Source organism: Leucoraja erinacea, chromosome 24 (genome assembly GCF_028641065.1).
Source record: "Leucoraja erinacea ecotype New England chromosome 24, Leri_hhj_1, whole genome shotgun sequence".
Taxonomy (NCBI): Eukaryota; Metazoa; Chordata; class Chondrichthyes; order Rajiformes; family Rajidae; genus Leucoraja; species Leucoraja erinaceus.
Window position 1 is genome coordinate 11444819 of NC_073400.1, and position 18032 is coordinate 11462850.

At 42.3% G+C, this 18032-nt stretch overlaps 1 protein-coding gene across 3 annotated transcripts in view; it reads right to left on the minus strand.

The window, feature by feature from the left end:
• The window catches only part of LOC129708647 (synaptotagmin-B), a 525824-nt gene that overhangs the window by 147260 nt on the left and 360532 nt on the right, over positions 1 to 18032 (minus strand). The window lies entirely within an intron of this gene.

The window sequence follows — 18032 nt, forward strand, 5'->3', positions numbered from 1 at the left end:
ACCACCAAGGCCAGTGATCAGTGATCGCTCAGCCCCCCCACTTTCAAAAACACTCCAAGGCCCCTGGTTCAGTCGGAGCGCACTGCCAGATGTGAGTGGGGAACTGAGGCCAGTTGTCCATGATGTCTGGATCCCAATGCACAGCGCTTCATGTTTCGGAGTTGGATAATGTCATTGATTTGTAATTAGCCTAATTTGTAATCAGTTGACAAAACCTTAATTTATTAATCAAGAATATCCAGGGGGATGGATAAGTGTAATATTAAAATGACATACAAGGTGTCAGGCTGTCTGTCGCAACAGACAGCCCCGATAACCCATTATTTTTTTCAGTTGGGAAGGCAGCACTATTGTCATTTGCCACTTAACTATTATGTTTGTTTACCTCACAGACTATTTCTAAACAACCCCCCCCCCCAAATTCCTTTGACAGCTAGAATAGAAATATCCCCAATCTCATTGTTTTATTAATTGAACATGTGGATGAACATCCTCAAGGAGTGTAATCAGATGGAAACTGATTCAGATGCGATGTTTAAGAGCTTGTTCAAAGAAGGGGCATATTTTAAAGGAGTGCCAGAGATACTTGCAAGGGAATGTGTGAGGAGGTTATTATTTGTCTTTAGTTTTAGCTTGAACCAGGAGATCTGAAGATTCAAAGTTTAATATAGTAATTGTGCTGATACTGACTCCAACCAACCATGTAATGAATATCATCCATTCCGGAGGTTTTATTTTTCTGATGCCATTTAAACTTCACTTGGATTTCAATCACTTCAATGTAAAAGTAATTGGGAATGGGGAGCATTGGAACAAAAATTTGCCCTCAGTATATATTAACTGTAATATAATGATATATGCCTGTTGGTGGGTGCAATCAAAACAAAGGTCTTTTTTTTATAATTGTTGTGTTATGAATACCACAGAAAATATTATGTACTCTCAAGATCACTTTAAATAGAATATTATTGCTTAAATATATTGGACTTTGCATTTTGGAAAAGTCCCAGCTGAGAGGAAGACAGCAAATTACTGAAAATATTGAGGGTGAAAACGACTTCAGGACAGTTTGTTAGGAAAATGAAGGAAATGGTAACAGAATACATACAGCTGAGTGAGTATATTTTTATGGTTGAGAAATTGTGTACAACCACTTGATGACTTCTTTGACAAAGTAACTAGCATGTTAGATAACAAGGAAGCCAATGGATGTAGCAAATTTTGTTATGCAAAATTTGGTCAGTAAAGAGCCCTATAAATATTACCGCATTAGACAAGCACCTGTGGACTTGAACGTAATAGGTTAAGTCCAGGGGGTCAGATATGGGGCTTTATGTGAGGGCCAGATATATTGTCAGTGCAGAGGGGCTAGGAGCAAGGCCAAGTGTGCATCCAGAGTCAAGGTCTGGAATAGTCCTAGGTGTGCAGTCAAAGCTGGGACAATGGTAGACTTCAGCACTGGGAACCCAAGCAGGTAAGCAGCTATGATCAGGGTAGAATAGGGGGGCCAGGTGCAAGGCTGGATTTAGGGTCAGGCATGAGAGAAGGTATGCAACTGGAGTCAGGGTCAGCAGTAGTACCAGGTGTGCAGTGAGACCCAGGTTGGTCAACATGCTTGATTATAATCTGATTTCCATACATGAATACACTAAGATCATTCATGTGCTGCACCTGTTGACCTGGTTCTACTGTGGAATGTAATTAGGAATGTAATTTATTACCTTATTCATAGCTAATCCCATTTAAAGCATAAATATTGCATTCAAGTGTAAGTTAAAAGACTCGCTACAGTATGCACCAGATTGCACAATTTCAAGCTGAAAAAATGCAAAAGCTCCGTACCAATGGGAGTGGAAGACACACCTCTCCCCCCCCCCCCCCTCCCCCCCTCGGTCTCTACACTCCCTTCGGGCTTGGTCTCTCGCAATTTCTCACTCCCAACTCTCATCCAATGTTGGCACCATGAGACTATGTCAATCTGCATTGCTCTGATCAATACAGTTAGTAACATAATATATTGGCATGGAAGTGTCATTTTAAATTCCACTGGAATGTAACCTAAAAAGCCAATATATATTTGGAATAATAGCTTAGTACTGCCTGAGCAAATAATCTCCATCATCTTTAGAGATTTTTTAATAGATTTTAGAGATACAACGTAGAAACAGACCATTCGGCCGAGCAAGTCCGCACCAACCAGCAATCCCCCGTACACTAGCACTATCCAACACACTAGGGTCAATTTAATTTTTTTTTAACCAAAGCAAATTAACCCACAAACCTGTAGGTCTTTGGAGTGTGGGAGGAAAACGGAGCATCCGGATAAAGCCCACACAGTCACAAGGAGAACGTACACACTCCGTACAAACAGCAACCACAGTCAAGATCGAACGCGTGTCCCTGGCGTTGTAAGGCCGCAACTCTACTGCTGCGCCACTGTGCCACTTGTTTGAGAAATGGAGGCTCAAACTGTCCCAGAAGGAACTGACAATATCAGATTCTTCAGCTAAAATTATTTCCGACATCTGCATCTTTTTTGAATTAAAATATGTTGTACAGTAATCAGATTGCCTTCCGTGCAGCAAGGAAATTTTCCCCTAATTATTCTGTCATATCAAAAGCTGACCCATGTCACCCCTATTTAAAATTTGGCTCGTCCCCAGCAAGACAGTGAATTGCTTTGGTTAGATTCTACAGATCCAGGTCACATCAGCCTGGAGAGGACAACTATCTGATCTAACCAGATAGAGGGAATAAAGCTTTCCTTTCTGTCAGACCTGGAACTAATTTGGTAGACCTCAGGGAAGTGGATTGTGAGAAGTGTGACCATTCTTGTTTGCAAATAAATATCTATCCTGAATGAAGACATAACCAACTCCAGATGCTGGTTTACAAAAATATACACAAAATGCTGGAGTAACTCAGTGGACCAGGCAGCATCTCTGGAGGACTTGAATAGTTGACGTTTCCGGTCGGGACCTTTCTTATTTATGGTTTCATATTTAAATAATTTATAAATGAGCATAAAACAATTAGATGAATGAATGTTAGCTGAATTTATACTTTAGATTTTAGACTTTAGAGATACAGAACCAAAACTGGCCCTTTGGCCCATTGAGTCCACACCAACCAGCGATCCCCGTACGCAAGGACTATCCCACACACTAGTGAGAATTCACAATTTTTAGCAAAGCCAATTAGCCTACAAATCTGCACATCTTTGGAGTGTGGGAGGAAACTATAGCACACAGAGAAAACCCACGCGGTCACAGGGAGAATGTACAAACACCCCACAGATAGTGCCCAAAGTGAAGTTCGAACCCGGGTCTGGTGCTGTAAGGCAGCAACTCTACCGCTGTGCCATCGTGCCGCCCTATTTCTGACCTAATTTTCAATTTAAAAAACACATTTGTATTAGAATATGATTTTCCCATTTAATTGCATTCAGTTTAACATTTTTAAGATAAAAGTTATTGGCTGCCTATAGATATATACTTCCATGAAACCTTTCATCTAATTATTAAATGTGTAATCAATGTCAGTAATGAACCATGAAGATACGACTGGTGACATTAGCTGATTGAAAGGTGTAAGTAGCTGGCTGATATCTTCAGATCCCGACACTGGCCCAACTAGATCCACATTAGCTTCTCCACCTTTATATTTTACTAGATATTTTTACCACGGAAAATAACATTTGTACTTAACTCAAAAGTCATAAATAATGTAACAGCAGTCATGAGAAAAAAGGACATCACGCTAAGTGTCAAACTATTTTATATACCAAGTAGCAATTATTTTAGAATGGACATCAAAAACAGAGAGACAACCACTGCTTTTCTTTACCATAATGGCAGCTGAAAAAGAATGACCTTTAAATGACATTTAGCAAACCTTTCAAACTGAAAATAAATCCTTCATGTTAATAAGTTTTAGTCAGGTCTATTCTAATCTAATAATTCAATTGGAAGCTCTCAATGTAAAATCCCAGAGTGATTTGCAGATTCCTTCATAATGAATGAATGTAGGATCCTTCAACTGGAAACTACTTGTGTTCAAACCTTGTTTGAAATGTCCTCAAACTACCAATAGCCAGTTCAGAGAGAAGCAACACTGAAATTACACCACTGGACATCAATGTCAGATCTGCATCAAAATCAAAGACAATATTCATAAACTGCTTGAAATATTATTTTGTTTGACCAAGCTATTAGTTATAAGGCATGAGAGAAAAGACAATGAGCATTGTTCCATTGTCAACCATGCGGTAAGACTGTGAATTGTACAAGTGGCGACAGTGGGGCAGCGGTAGAGTTGCTCCCTTACAGCGCTAGACACCCGGGTTCGTTCCTGACCATGGGTGCAGTCTGTACGGAGTTTGTACCTTCTCCATGTGACCCTGTGGCTTTTCTCCAGGTGTCCCGGTTCCCTCCCACATTCCAAAGACGTGCAGATTTGTAGGTTAATTGCTTTCTGTAACTTGTTCCTGTGTGTATAGAATAGAACTAGTGTACGGGTGATCGCTTGTCGGCCGGACTCAGTGGGTGAAGGGCCTGTTTCCACACTGAATCTCTAGACTAAACTAAACTAAAAAAAGTTGAGGATTGGGGATATTGCAAGCAAAAGGAAAACTGTCCCTCTAAACAAAGAAACATGATCAAAGGAAATAAAATACCATTATGTTCCAAAATATGTGGTGTGTAGCACTTCACCTTTGATTTTTTTTCTGAATTAAAGGGCGGTACCAAATAATCCACTGTCTAACATTTCCCTAACTTTGAATACTCTTCAAAGATTAAGTTTGCTCTTAAAAAGTGAAAAGTTTTCCAATTTTTTGAACATTTGTGGCTTTTCATCCATCAACAAAAGTACGCATTAAAAATGTTGAACTACACAGCCGAGATATTCTAGTGCACATTAATGGGTATGCTACATAGCTGGAGGGTGTTTCATGCATCAGTGTCTATTGTAGTACACAACGCTACCAATATCAGGAATCTTCAGGCTGAGGATGTGCCCAAGCTTATGGCCAGTAAAATGAAGGCTGATAAATGCAGAGTGATCAGATCCTGGGACCCGAGGTCTGGCGCCTGGAACTTGTTAGTGTCAACGAAGGACATAAAGTGCTGGAGTAACTCAGCGGGTCAGGCAGCATCCCTGGAGAAGATGAATAGGTGATGTTTCAGGTCACGACCCTTCTTCAGACGGACCCGAAACGTCACCTATCCATGTTCTCCAGAGTTGTTGCCAGACCCAATGAGTTACCTCAGCACTTTGTGTCTTTTCTGGTAAACCAGCATATGCAATTCCTTGTTCCTAACATTGTCAATTAGTTTAGCAGCGATGTTGGGGTAAAGAGATCTGGGTCAATGATCAGCCAAAGGACTGAGCTGGGGTGATGATAGAGATCCGGGCTTCAATCTGGAGAGAGTGGAAGTTTGCGTGGTTTTGCATGATTGTCAGTGGGAGGACCAGGGATGGAGGAGGTTGGAGGATGAGTAGGTCCTTCAGGTCCTTGAGAGGAGACAGGAACCAGGATCAGATCATGCAAGACCTAATTTTCCGGAGAGTGAAAAATGATGGCTGCTCCAGGGAAAACTTATTCTAATTTTCTCTACAGAATTCCAAAAGAAGTATAGCATGGCAATGAAATAATTTGATGTGTGTCTGACATGGAAATTATGACAAGCATAAAATTGTCTTCGGTTGAAGCATTCAGTTGAAAATTTGCTCAGAAATGGTCATTATCTTATTTTCTTCTATTATAATATATATTTTCAATCATGTAATGTTAGAGTAAATAGCATCACAATGTAATTCCTGGATATACATCGTAGTGTCATAGTAAAATTATTATTTACAATGTTCTTTATTCCAGCTCATACAATATATATATATATATAGCCGTATACATGTATATAGCCATATATAGCCATACTGTATATACATACATACATACACATACACACACACACACATATATATATTTTCTCTTCGACATCAAATGCAGACAAGGTGACTGGATGCAGACAAGGAGACCACTTTGCCAAGTACCTAACGCCTCCCAGTTTGCAGCCATTTTAATTCCCCTATCCAGTCCCATAATGATCAGCCAGTCCACAGCCTCATCCATTTCAGGTTGAGGACAAATGCAAACAAGAGGCCAGCACCTCAGATTCTGCCTGGGAAAATTACAGTCCGATGGCATGAAGATTAAATTCTCCAATTTCAGGTAACATCTGTTGCTTTCCTCCCTCCTTCTATCTACCCTGGCTCACTCTGCACCTCCCCGTTCCTTCACAGCTTTATCCCGTAACCTATTACTATACCATCCTGTTTTTTATTTCCTCCTCCTCACATGCTCCTCCCCCCTTCCCCCTCCATTGCTCATCCTCCCCTCTCTTTTATCCATCTGCCACCTTCTTTCCTCACCTAGGTCCATTCTTCACTTCCCTTTCCAATCAGATTCCAGACTTTACAGTCCTTTAGTCCCCACAAAACCTCCAAGCCTCTGTTGCTATCTCCACCATTCTCTCCCCCATCTGACTGTTCTCTGCCAACCAACCCCTCCTCATCTGCATCCCGAGCTAGCTATTGCCCCATCCCTCTCCCCCATCTCTTTATACTGGCTACTTTCTCTCTACTCTTTCAGTCTAGATCCTTTGGGACCGAGATGAGAAAAGCATTTTTCACACAGAGAGTGGTGAATCTCTGGAACTCTCTGCCACAGAAGGTAGTTGAGGCCAGTTCATTGGCTATATTTAAGAGGGAGTTAGATGTGGCCCTTGTGGCTAAAGGGATCAGGGGGTATGGAGAGAAGGCAGGTACAGGATACTGAGTTGGATGATCAGCCATGATCATATTAATGGCCTAGGCTCTGGGCTGCCTACTCCTGCACCTATTTTTCTATGTTTCTATGTTTCTAAGTGTTTAGTTTAGTTTAGTTTAGTTTAAAGATACAGCACGGAACGTGCAAACTCTGTACAGGCAGCAGCATAGTCAGGAGTGAACCTGCGTCTCTGGTGCTGTAAAGGGCCTGTCCCACTTTCATGACTTAATTCAAAACCTCTGCCGAGTTTAAGGGACCTAATAAAAATCAAGATCGTGGTAATCTACGAACTCCTATGACCTTCCACGACTTTGTTCACAAACTCCTACGAACTCCTACGAGTATGTCTACGAATTCTCACGACTATTTCGATGCCCTCCTTACGAGTAAAAAGTTGCAATTTCTTTCATCCCGACCATTTTTTTACTCGTGGACATTTTTTAACGGGCTGGAAAAAACGTCCCGACTTACCTGATGCCCCGAGTACCTATGGTTAGCATAACGAGCCGCTACGATATATCTACGAAATCCTATGACCTCCTACGGACTCGTTACGAACATTCTGCGAGTTTGAATCAAGGGGAAAACTCGGGAGAATTCATGAATTACCTCATGAAAATGGGACAGGCCCTTAAGGCAGCAACTTTACCACTGCGCCACCATGCTGCCCTCTCAACCCAAAACGTCAATTGCCCACTTCCCCCCACAGATGCTGTCTGATCGTTGAGTTCATCCAGCTGCTCTCCCTTTCCTACAATATATCTTTCCTCTGACTAAAACATTCAGCAGTGTTACTGCCTGGTTTAACGTCTAAAATGAAATGAAATGAAAAAAGGACTGGAGCACAATGTCTGGAAACTTAAGGAATGGAAGGTTTGTAGCCCATTCTACTAAGATTTATGAACGGGAAAATCATTAATGAAGTATAAACATTTAACCACAGTTAATACTCTAAAAGCCACTATAAGATTTACTGTAGATGAGTGATCTCTATGACTTGCAAACCATTCCCCTTCCCCGTTAAAGTTCTTGTGCACAGCCAAATTGTATTCCACATCTTAGATTTGAAAGCTTTATGCTTTTTGCAAAATTGCAATCCTATAATTTATGTTCCATTACTCTCTTCTCTGACTTTTCAACGTCGGTATTTGTTTCTTCAAGGTCAGGAACAATGTAATGGGCAACACTTTATAATTGAGGCACAAGGAACGACAGATGCTGGGTTAGGATTAGGGTTAGGATTCTTGCGTTGAACATAAAGTGCAGGAGTAACTCAACAGGTCAGGCAGCATCTCTGGAGGATATGGACAAGGGACGTTTTGGGACCCATCTTCAGATTGTCTATCTATGTCCTCCAGAGAAGCAATGAGTTACTCCAGCACTTTGTGCTCAAATCTTTATAATTACCTGGTATAGCCTATCACTACCAACATTTGTTGTGAATATTACTGCTTTCTTCACAATTCAAGTGGAATGAAACAAGCCAGTACTAAAAGTGAGGCATTCCAAATGGAAGCTATTTCAAGCAGACTTTAGCTCCAGTTTAAAAGACATTATCCAGCACACCTGCCAGGCATGTAAATGCCAGGCATCCTGTTTGTATGGGGCTGATGGTGTGTGTGGAAACTGTAGGTGCTCCAGAGGGAGTACCATGAAGGATTAATACTAATTACCACTGCTTTAGGAATTTGATATTATCCAAAGTGGATTGGGAGTAGAGAGAAATAAGTTGGCATGTCGTAGCCATCTCTCCTCGTGAAGAATTAACACTGTTCTGTGTTGTGTTGAGCAGTCCAGGGTACAAATGAGTAGCGAGTCAGTGCCATTCTCTATGCCAGCCCACTGCAGATGGCATGAACGATGTTAGTACTTTGTATTGGGATGAGATGACAAAAAGCTCTTATATAAGCCTTGGAAGAGGGGATGGAAGTCTTAATTGGAGATGTCATTTTAACTGTCCTGGCATAGAGTTCATGCACACATCTGGCACTTAATTGGGTGTGTTGATGCCAATCTGGGCTACTGCTGTGGATGAGAATCTTTCAAATGATGCGATGAGAATTGCCAGGGAAACAATGCACCAGCTGCCCACCTTGCTGGTGTGTTCAGTGCTCTACTGCTGCTGGAAATCGATCAAGGACACATACATTGATCCTGTGGTTTTGCTCCAAAAGTCTCGAGAAAGGTGAGGGTAAGTTTATTTCACCTCCACTCTTTTTACAACTGCGTCACACAAGGTTGTTGGTACATTCATTTACTGCAGGAAACTTGCTAGTTTAGTTTGGTTTAGTTTAGTTTAGATTAGTATAGAGATACAGCGTGGAAACAGGCCCTTCAGCCCACCAAGTCCCCACCGACCAGCAATCCCCGTACCCTACGACTATCCTACACACTAAGGACAATATTCCAATTTTTTGTACCAAACCTACAAACCTGCACGTCTTTGGAATGTGGGAGGAAACTGGAGCTCCCGGAGAAAACCCACGCGGTCACCAGGAGAACGTACAAACTCAGTACAAACAGAACCCATAGTCAGGGTGGAACCTGGGTCTCTGGCGTTGTGAGGCAGCAACTCTATCACTGCACCACCATGCCGCCCCTAGTGAATGGTCTCGTGAATGCTCTACTTTTCCAATATAGTAGTAATATGACTGGCATAAAAAATTTTTGCTTATGAGCAAAATATTTCATGCTGGTGACCCAGAATTAGTATTAGAAATAGAAAGAAAGATTAAGGTTTTGAGGAACCTCGCACATGGAAAATAATTCTCCCACAAAGTTAACCCTTCCTTTACCTTCACATACTAACTGTGATGCTGTACAACTTCAGTGCCTTTGGCTTGCACTGCAAATTTCTCATTTTCTTTACATTGCTAACCTTTAAATAGTTCACACTCTAGAAACGCATGTCATGTACTCAACATGCCAACTGAAGCGAGGACCCTTTATGAGGGCAAAGGTGATAGAAACAGCTACTGATACATTTTCTCAACCAAATCTTAAGTTCTAAACAAATGAGTGATGATACTTAACAACCGGGTTGTTTTAGATTTTAATATTTCATGTCGCCTCTGGCCATCAGACATCAGTTGAATTATCTTTGTGTTGTTCAAGCACTACTGAGCTGGTGGAATATTCAACAACATTTTAAGCCATATTTTTGGATGGACATATTTACTTTGGATAGTCATGTAAATAAACAAAAGAAACATGAATAACTGTTGATGCTGGAATCTTGAGCAAAACACAAAATGCTGAAGAAACAGTTGTACAGGGTCTTGGTGAGACCACACCTGGAGTATTGCGTACAGTTTTGGTCTCCAAATCTGAGGAAGGACATTATTGCCATAGAGGGAGTGCAGAGAAGGTTCACCAGACTGATTCCTGGGATGTCAGGACTGTCTTATGAAGAAAGACTGGATAGACTTGGTTTATACTCTCTAGAATTTAGGAGATTGAGAGGGGATCTTATAGAAACTTACAAAATTCTTAAGGGGTTGGACAGGCTAGATGCAGGAAGATTGCTCCCGATGTTGGGGAAGTCCAGGACAAGGGGTCACAGCTTAAGGATAAGGGGGAAATCCTTTAAAACCAAGATGAGAAGAACTTTTTTCACACAGAGAGTGGTGAATCTCAGGAACTCTCTGCCACAGAGGGTAGTTGAGGCCAGTTCATTGGCTATATTTAAGAGGGAGTTAGATGTGGCCCTTGTGGCTAAGGGGATCAGGGGGTATGGAGAGAAGGCAGGTACGGGATACTGAGTTGGATGATCAGCCATGATCATATTGAATGGCGGTGCAGGCTCGAAGGGCCGAATGGCCTACTACTGCACCTAATTTCTATGTTTCTATGTTTCTATGAAACGCAGCGGTTAGGCTGCATTTGTGGAAGGAAATGGAGAGATTACATTTCTGGTCAGGACCTTCCTTCAGACCGATAAGAGAAGAGGGGAGGAAGCTGGAAAAGAGAGGTGGGGGCAGGACAAAGCATCACAAGTGATAAGTGGATTCAGGTAAGGGTGGTGGTGATCGGAAGATGTGTGGAGTAAAGGGTAGATGTAAAGGAGACAAAAGGGTGTCAGGTATGGAGAGTAGGAGACAAAAGAGACATAAAGAACTGCAGATGCTGGTCTTGAGCAAAACACAAAGTGCTGGAAGAACTCAATGGATCAGATAGCACCAGTGGAGGGAATGGATAAGTAGTGTTTCAGGTAAGGACCCTTCAGACTGATTGAGTCTAATGAAGGGTCCTGCCTGAAGAGTTACCTGTCCATTCTCTCTACAGATGGTGCCCATCCCATTGAATTCCTCCAGCACTTTGTGTTTTGCACATTTGAATAGACGCTATTGAATCACCTACAGCTTCTCCATATCTTCTGCTTTTCATTTTCTATCAAAGTCATTCGGGTTGAAAATTGAGAAAGATTGTAAGCTGTGATGGGATCGACATCACCTATTTTATCACGCAGTCAAAATTACATACAACTGTTTTGTTCCCGCTGTGAGACTACAAATGGTTGAGACAATTTGTTGTGGAACTAAATATAGTTTTAAAAGAAACAGATCTCATGCACAAATGAGTCTCTGCACAAAATATTGCTGTACGCCTCCTGGCTTCACAGATGCTGGTTGACTTGCCGAGTTCTTCCAGAATTCTGTATTTTGTTCTAAAAAAGAGAAATTGGTTGCACGATTCTGTCAAGTCAGTTAGTTTTTAGACACTGCACATACAGTATAAACCGCACTATCTACATCTACCTTGACTGGATCATACCACCCTGCTACCTATCAGGTCTCTGTTCCATTTTCTCTGTTCTCTATCCCTGTTGTCTTGACAAAACATTCTATGGTGTCTCGGAATTATTTACCCTCTCATTGAACTGTGGTTTCCCCTCTCCCAATATTGATAGAGCCTTTGACTGCATCTTCTCTGTTTCCCACACCTCTGTGTCTCACCTTTTCTCCTCCTGGACGGAGGAAGGACAAGTTGAGTCCGGTCTCGACCCGAAACGTCACCCTTCTCTCCAGAGATGCTGCCTGTCCCGCTGAGTCATTTTGTGTCTATCAGAGGAAGAACAATGCTCCCATGGCCCTCACTTTCCATCCCATTAGTTTCTGCATTGTCAGTGATCTCATAATTCCAACCACGATTGATGAGATGCCACCAATATCTTCCCTTACCCTCGCTTTTCAGCATTCGAAGGATACCGTTTTGCTTGAGACCCTGTTGTAGGAAAAATGTTGTCAAGCTGGAAAATGTGCTGAAAAGATTCATGATGTTGCCAGGACTTGTGGGCCTGAACTCTCGGGTGAGGTTGAGCAGGCTAGGACTTTGTTACATAGAGTACAGGAGGATGAGGGTTGATCTTGTATAGGTGTACAGGCTCATGAGAGGAATAGGTAGGATAAATGAACAGTCTTTTTACCCAGAATAGAGGATTCAAGAACCAGAGGACGTAGGTTTAAGGTGACGGGGGAAGGAATTAACAGGAACCTGAGAGGAAAGATTTTTACACAAACGGTGGTAGGTGTATGGAACAAGCTGCTGGAGGAGGTAGCTGAGGCAGTTACAGTCATTACTTTTAAGAAACATGTACATGGATTGAACAGGTTTAGAGGGATATGGGCCAAATGCAAGCAGGTGGGACTAGGTGGGCCATGTTGGTTGGTGCAGGCATGTTGGGCTGAAGGGCCTGTTTCCATGCTGTATCACTATGACCACGCTTCCCTCCTTTCATAATTCGAAGGAGATTGTTTTGCTTGAGATTAACAGGCACATTCTTCTGCACACTCTCAAGCAAAAGTCACACAACATTTTTCTTTCAATTACAGAGATAAAGCACCTATCCTTTCACATCCTCTTTCCTTCATCAAGGGGCCCAAGTGGTCTATCCAAGTGAAACAGCGATTAACTCACATTTACATAGAAACATAGAAAATAGGTGCAGGGGTAGACCATTCGGCCCTTCGAGCCTGCACCGCCATTCAATATGATCATGGCTGATCATCCAACTCTGTATCCCGTACCTGCCTTCTCTCCATACCCCCTGATCCCCTTAGCCACAAGGGTCACATCTAACTCCCTCTTAAATATAGCCAATGAACTGGCCTCAACTGCCTTCTGTGGCAGAGAATTCCAGAGATTCACCACTCTCTGTGTGAAAAATGTTTTTCTCATCTCGGTCGTAAAAGACTTCCCCCTTATCCTTAAACTGTGACCCCTTGTTCTGGACTTCCCCAACATCGGGAACAATCTTCCTGCATCTGGCCTGTCCAACCCCTTAAGAATTTTGTAAGTTTCTATAAGATCCCCCCTCAATCTTCGAAATTCCAGCGAGTACAAGCCGAGTCTATCCAGTCTTTCTTCATATGAAAGTCCTGACATCCCAGGAATCAGTCTGGTGAACCTTCTCTGTACTCCCTCTATGGCAACAATGTCTTTCCTTCCACCCATCTAGCGTATTGCATTAAGTCTTTACAGTGTCGTCTCCTCTACATTGGAGAAACTAAACACAAATGTATTGATTTATCCTGAGCTTCCTGTTGCATGCCACTTTGATTCTCCATCCCACACCCACTCCCTGCCAGTGGCCTCCTGTATTATTTAAAGTGAGGCCCAAAATAAACCCTTCATCTTCCATTGGGACAGGTTCCAGTCTGTCGGGCTCAGTATCAAATTCTACAACTTTGATTTCTCTATATTAGACCAGGTCAGTTCTCTTTCCCAGCTTAGTTGAAGGGTCTTTGATCTAAAAATTAACCCTTTTCTTTCTTTCCACAGATTATGCCAGGTCCCTTGAGTATTTCTAAACAAAGTCAACTAGTCTGAAGAAGGGTTTCGGCCCGAAACGTTGCCTATTTCCTTCGCTCCATAGATGCTGCTGCACCCGCTGAGTTTCTCCAGCTTTTTTGTGTAACCTTAGACTTTAAACAACACAGACACATGAAAATCAGTCATAATGGCTCCGTGAAATATCTGTGTGTCCATAACCTAGATATTTTATTTTATCCTTCAATTTTATCCTTCAATTTATCCTTTTATTGGAACTTCTTGGGATCAGAAATTGCATAGTTGGTGACATCATTTGGAAGCATCAGCTGACCAAATGAACAATGACATATTGAGAAATTAAAGGCAAAAAGATGACCTTTGATCACAAGGGTTAGATGCCTGTACCAGTGTTGGTCATTGAGTGTGCAGAGTCAGTTTAATTGACATCAACATCATTGGATATTGGAAGATGAACACAACTGGCTGCTGTGATTCTTGCAACTGTTTGGCTCCCGCAACCAAAGGCAGACTTCTCTTCCTCAGGCACAAATACATCTGGTATTAGGTTAAGTTAAAGAAACATTGTCTATATTTTTACAATTGGACATCTGCCCATGGTTCAGGTATAACAATGGAACCCACTCACTCTTTCCTGAGAGGTTTGATGAGTTTCTGACTGGACTTGGCACAATAGGCATCTGGTAAATTCTGTGCAGCTAGTTGTATTGGGAGTCATTTGACTTCCTCCTTGTGAGGTGATGAGATGTAATGGTTGGTGGACAGAGAATTCTCAGAGATGTTTCTCAGTTGGATTGGGTTGGGGACATAAGATTCTGGGCCCCAGATTCAGGGACAGTAATATGAGGAAAGGTTGGAAAGACTGGGCTTGTATTCACTGGTATTTAGAAGGATTAGAGGGGATCTCATAGAAACATATAAAATTATAAAAGGACTGGACAAGCTAGATGCAGGTAAAATGTTCCCTGTGTTGGGGGAGTCCAGAACCAGAAGCCACAGTCTAAAAATAAAGGGGAAGCCAACTGAGATGTGAAAACATAATTTCACCCAGAGAGTTGTGAAGTTGTGGAATTCTCTGCCACAGAAGGCAGTAGAGGCCAATTCATTGGATGAATTTAAAATAGAGTTAGATAGAGCTCCAGGGGGTTAGCGGGATCAAGGGATATGGGGAGAAGGCAGGCACGGGTTACAGATTGTGGATGATCAGCTATGATCACAATGAATGGTGGCTCGAAGGGCCAATTGGCCTCCTCCTGCACCTATTTTCTATGTTTCTATTTTCTATGTATCTATACACTGTAAATGGCTCGATTGTAATCATGGAGTGTCTTTCTGTTGACTGGTTAGCACGCAAAAAAAGCTTTTCACTGTACCTCAGTGCACATGACATTAAATTGAACTAACTAAAGTAAACTCAAGAGGACTTTGTTGAGGAAAATCAACAATTATCTGGGAGGAAGAGTGGAATAAAAACAGATTAAATAAATCTTTCAGCCTGTTTTACTATCTTTTAAAATAATCGCTTTACATTGTAGCCAGCTCTTCCGACCCCAAGCATGACCTAAGCTCAAAACAATATTTCTTCCCTGATCCCGGAAGCAATCTTTCCCGCATCCCTCCCATTCCCAGATCCCCCCTCCCCCCCCCCCCCCCCCCCTCCCTCTCCCTCTCCCCCTCTCCCCCTTTCGCTCTCTCCCTCTCACTCTCCCCTTCTCCCTCACCCCCCTTCCATCCCCTCTGCCTCCCCCTCCCCTACCTCTCTCTCTCTACCTCTCCATCCCCCCCCCCCCCCCCCCCCTCTCCCTCTCTCCCTCCCTCCCTCCCTCTCCCTCTCCCTCTCCCTCCCCCTCCCCCTCCTCCTCTCCCTCCCCCTCTCCTCCTCCCTCCCATCTCGCTCTCGCTCTCCCTCTCCTTCTCCTTCCCCTTCCCCTCCCCCCCCCCCTCTCCCTCCCCTCCCCTACCCCTACCTCCCCTCCCCCTCTACCTCTCCATCCCGCTCCCCCCCTGTCCCTCTCACTCCCCCCCCTCTCCCTCCCCAACTCCCACTCCCTCTCCCTTTCCCTTCCTTCCTCATGATTCTAAACTGAGCCAAAGATCCCCTTTCTTCCTTGGATCCCACCCCATCATTCATGTATTCAAGAAAGAGTTATACATAGCTCTTAGGGCTAACAGAATCAAAGGATATGGGGGGAAAGCAGGAACAGGGTACTGATTCTGGATGATCAGCCATGATCATATTGAATAGTGGTGCTGGCTCGAAGGGCCGAAAGGCCTACTCCTGCACCTATTTTCTATGTTTCCGTGTCAGATGCCTGACACCACACCACGCAACAAGGAAACTGTACCAACGAAACTGCAGGAGCTGGAGACCTGAAAGGGGAGGCCTTGAAGGGACCATGAGATAGTGAGGGACCAGGGAGGAATCTGATCTTTTAGTGGATGCTATAAATTCAGCTCTTCCTGATTACTGGTGGAACATAAATCAGAAGATCTGACCTATTAAGGTGGGTGAGTTAGAGAGTGACAATTGCCAGCATTTTATTATTACAAGATTCGACAGTGAATTGCATTAATATTCCAACAATTCCTTCCTATCATATTCCACAATTGTTTAACATTCACACCTTCATGATGTCGCACCTTCACCTTCTTTTAGGAACCTGGAGTTGTAAAGCAAACTTGATGATTCTGATCATCGATGTATGTCCTTAATCACCACAAATCATGTTCCATGTTTGTTCATGGAAGTCCACCATGATCTAGTGGAACTGTCTGTCTGATTCTTTTCTTCACTCACGCCTGAGACAGATTAAGTAATTGCTTCAATGGTAAATTGAATGTTGGCATCAGAGTTATCTGGGTTCAATTATCTATGCAGGCAGTCCATTAAAGCTCAGAAGTAATGTTTCCTCTAAATTATCATTAAACGGAATTATTTGCATTTAAGTCCTTGCATAATGTGTATGCTTTGGCAAACTACTGATCATTTGACATGAATTTAGAAATAACTCAATGTAATGGATTAGTTTGGGGGATGATAAGGATATAATATGCGTATTTATCTTTCTCCAACTATTTGGTAGGAGTGGACAAATGTTTCTCTGGATGCTAGCAATTCTTTGGTGTTCGTATTGGTTTATTATTGTCACACGTACTGAGATACGGTGAGACACTGTCTTACGTGCTATCCAGGAAAATCATACCATACATGAGAAGTATAAAGAGCAATGATCTCTACATATGTGAGTTTTATAAACGTAAGAACCAAGACAACCCAGAGATAAGTCTGATCTCCAGCAGATAATGTAGAAACAAGGAATTGCAGATGCTGGTTTACAAAATAAGATGCAAAGTGCTGGAGTGACGCAACAGGTCAAGCAGCATCCTGAGAGAACATGGATAGTCAGTTATCTGCTGTTATCAGGCAATTAAACAATCATCCCAACAACTGGAGAGCAGTCCTGAGCTACTATCTACGTCATTGGAAACCCTCAGACTATTTGTACTGGACCTTATCTTGCACTAAACGTTATTCACGTTCTTCCCTTGTATCATGTATCATGTAATGTAGATGGTCCTTTCGCTGTGAAAGCATTTCACTGTGCCTCGGTACATATGACAATAAATTAAACTAAACTAAACTAGTCTGAAGAAGGGTCCAGATCTGAGGTGTCACCTATCCATGTTGCCAGAGATATGACCTGACCCTCACCAGCCATGATAGAATGGCAGAGTAGACTTGATGGGCCGAATGGCCTAACTCTGCTCTTATAACTTATGAACTTATGAAAGTACACAAGAAATGATTGATGTACACTTCATTCAAATGGTAGACTGTGGCCAATGCACCACTGCCCTTATACTGTAATACATCATGTACACATGTCCTAGAGAATGGCTTGAACTCACAATCTACTGATTTGGAGAGCAAGGAACATCTGCTGAGAAAAATTGCCCCTCGTAATGTTACCTATAATAAATCATGTCCAATGGAGATATTTTGAAAGACACTCTCAGAATAACAAATTATTTGCATTGAAAACTTGTTACACCTGTAAATTAATCATTTGATTTATGCTCATTATTTACATATGAAATTTGCCTTTGATATATCTGATCACAAATCTTTATGAGCTAGGATATGGAAATACAAACGTCTTAGATTTCACTGATAAGAGCGACCAATAAAGGAATTTAAAAGCTGGAGACCTTGCTACGGAGTAAATGAAAACATCCATTTTAAGGAAACATTGGGTGAACATCAAACCCATCTTCAAACACTGCATGGTCTTTGATTAATGGGAACCCACAGGGTGTTTCCATTAAGAGCATGTAGAGCATTGCGGGATATTGCCTAATTTTTTCATGCTTTCTTTTAAATGCAGGCGAGCTTTAGGATTCTGCTGATGCAGGC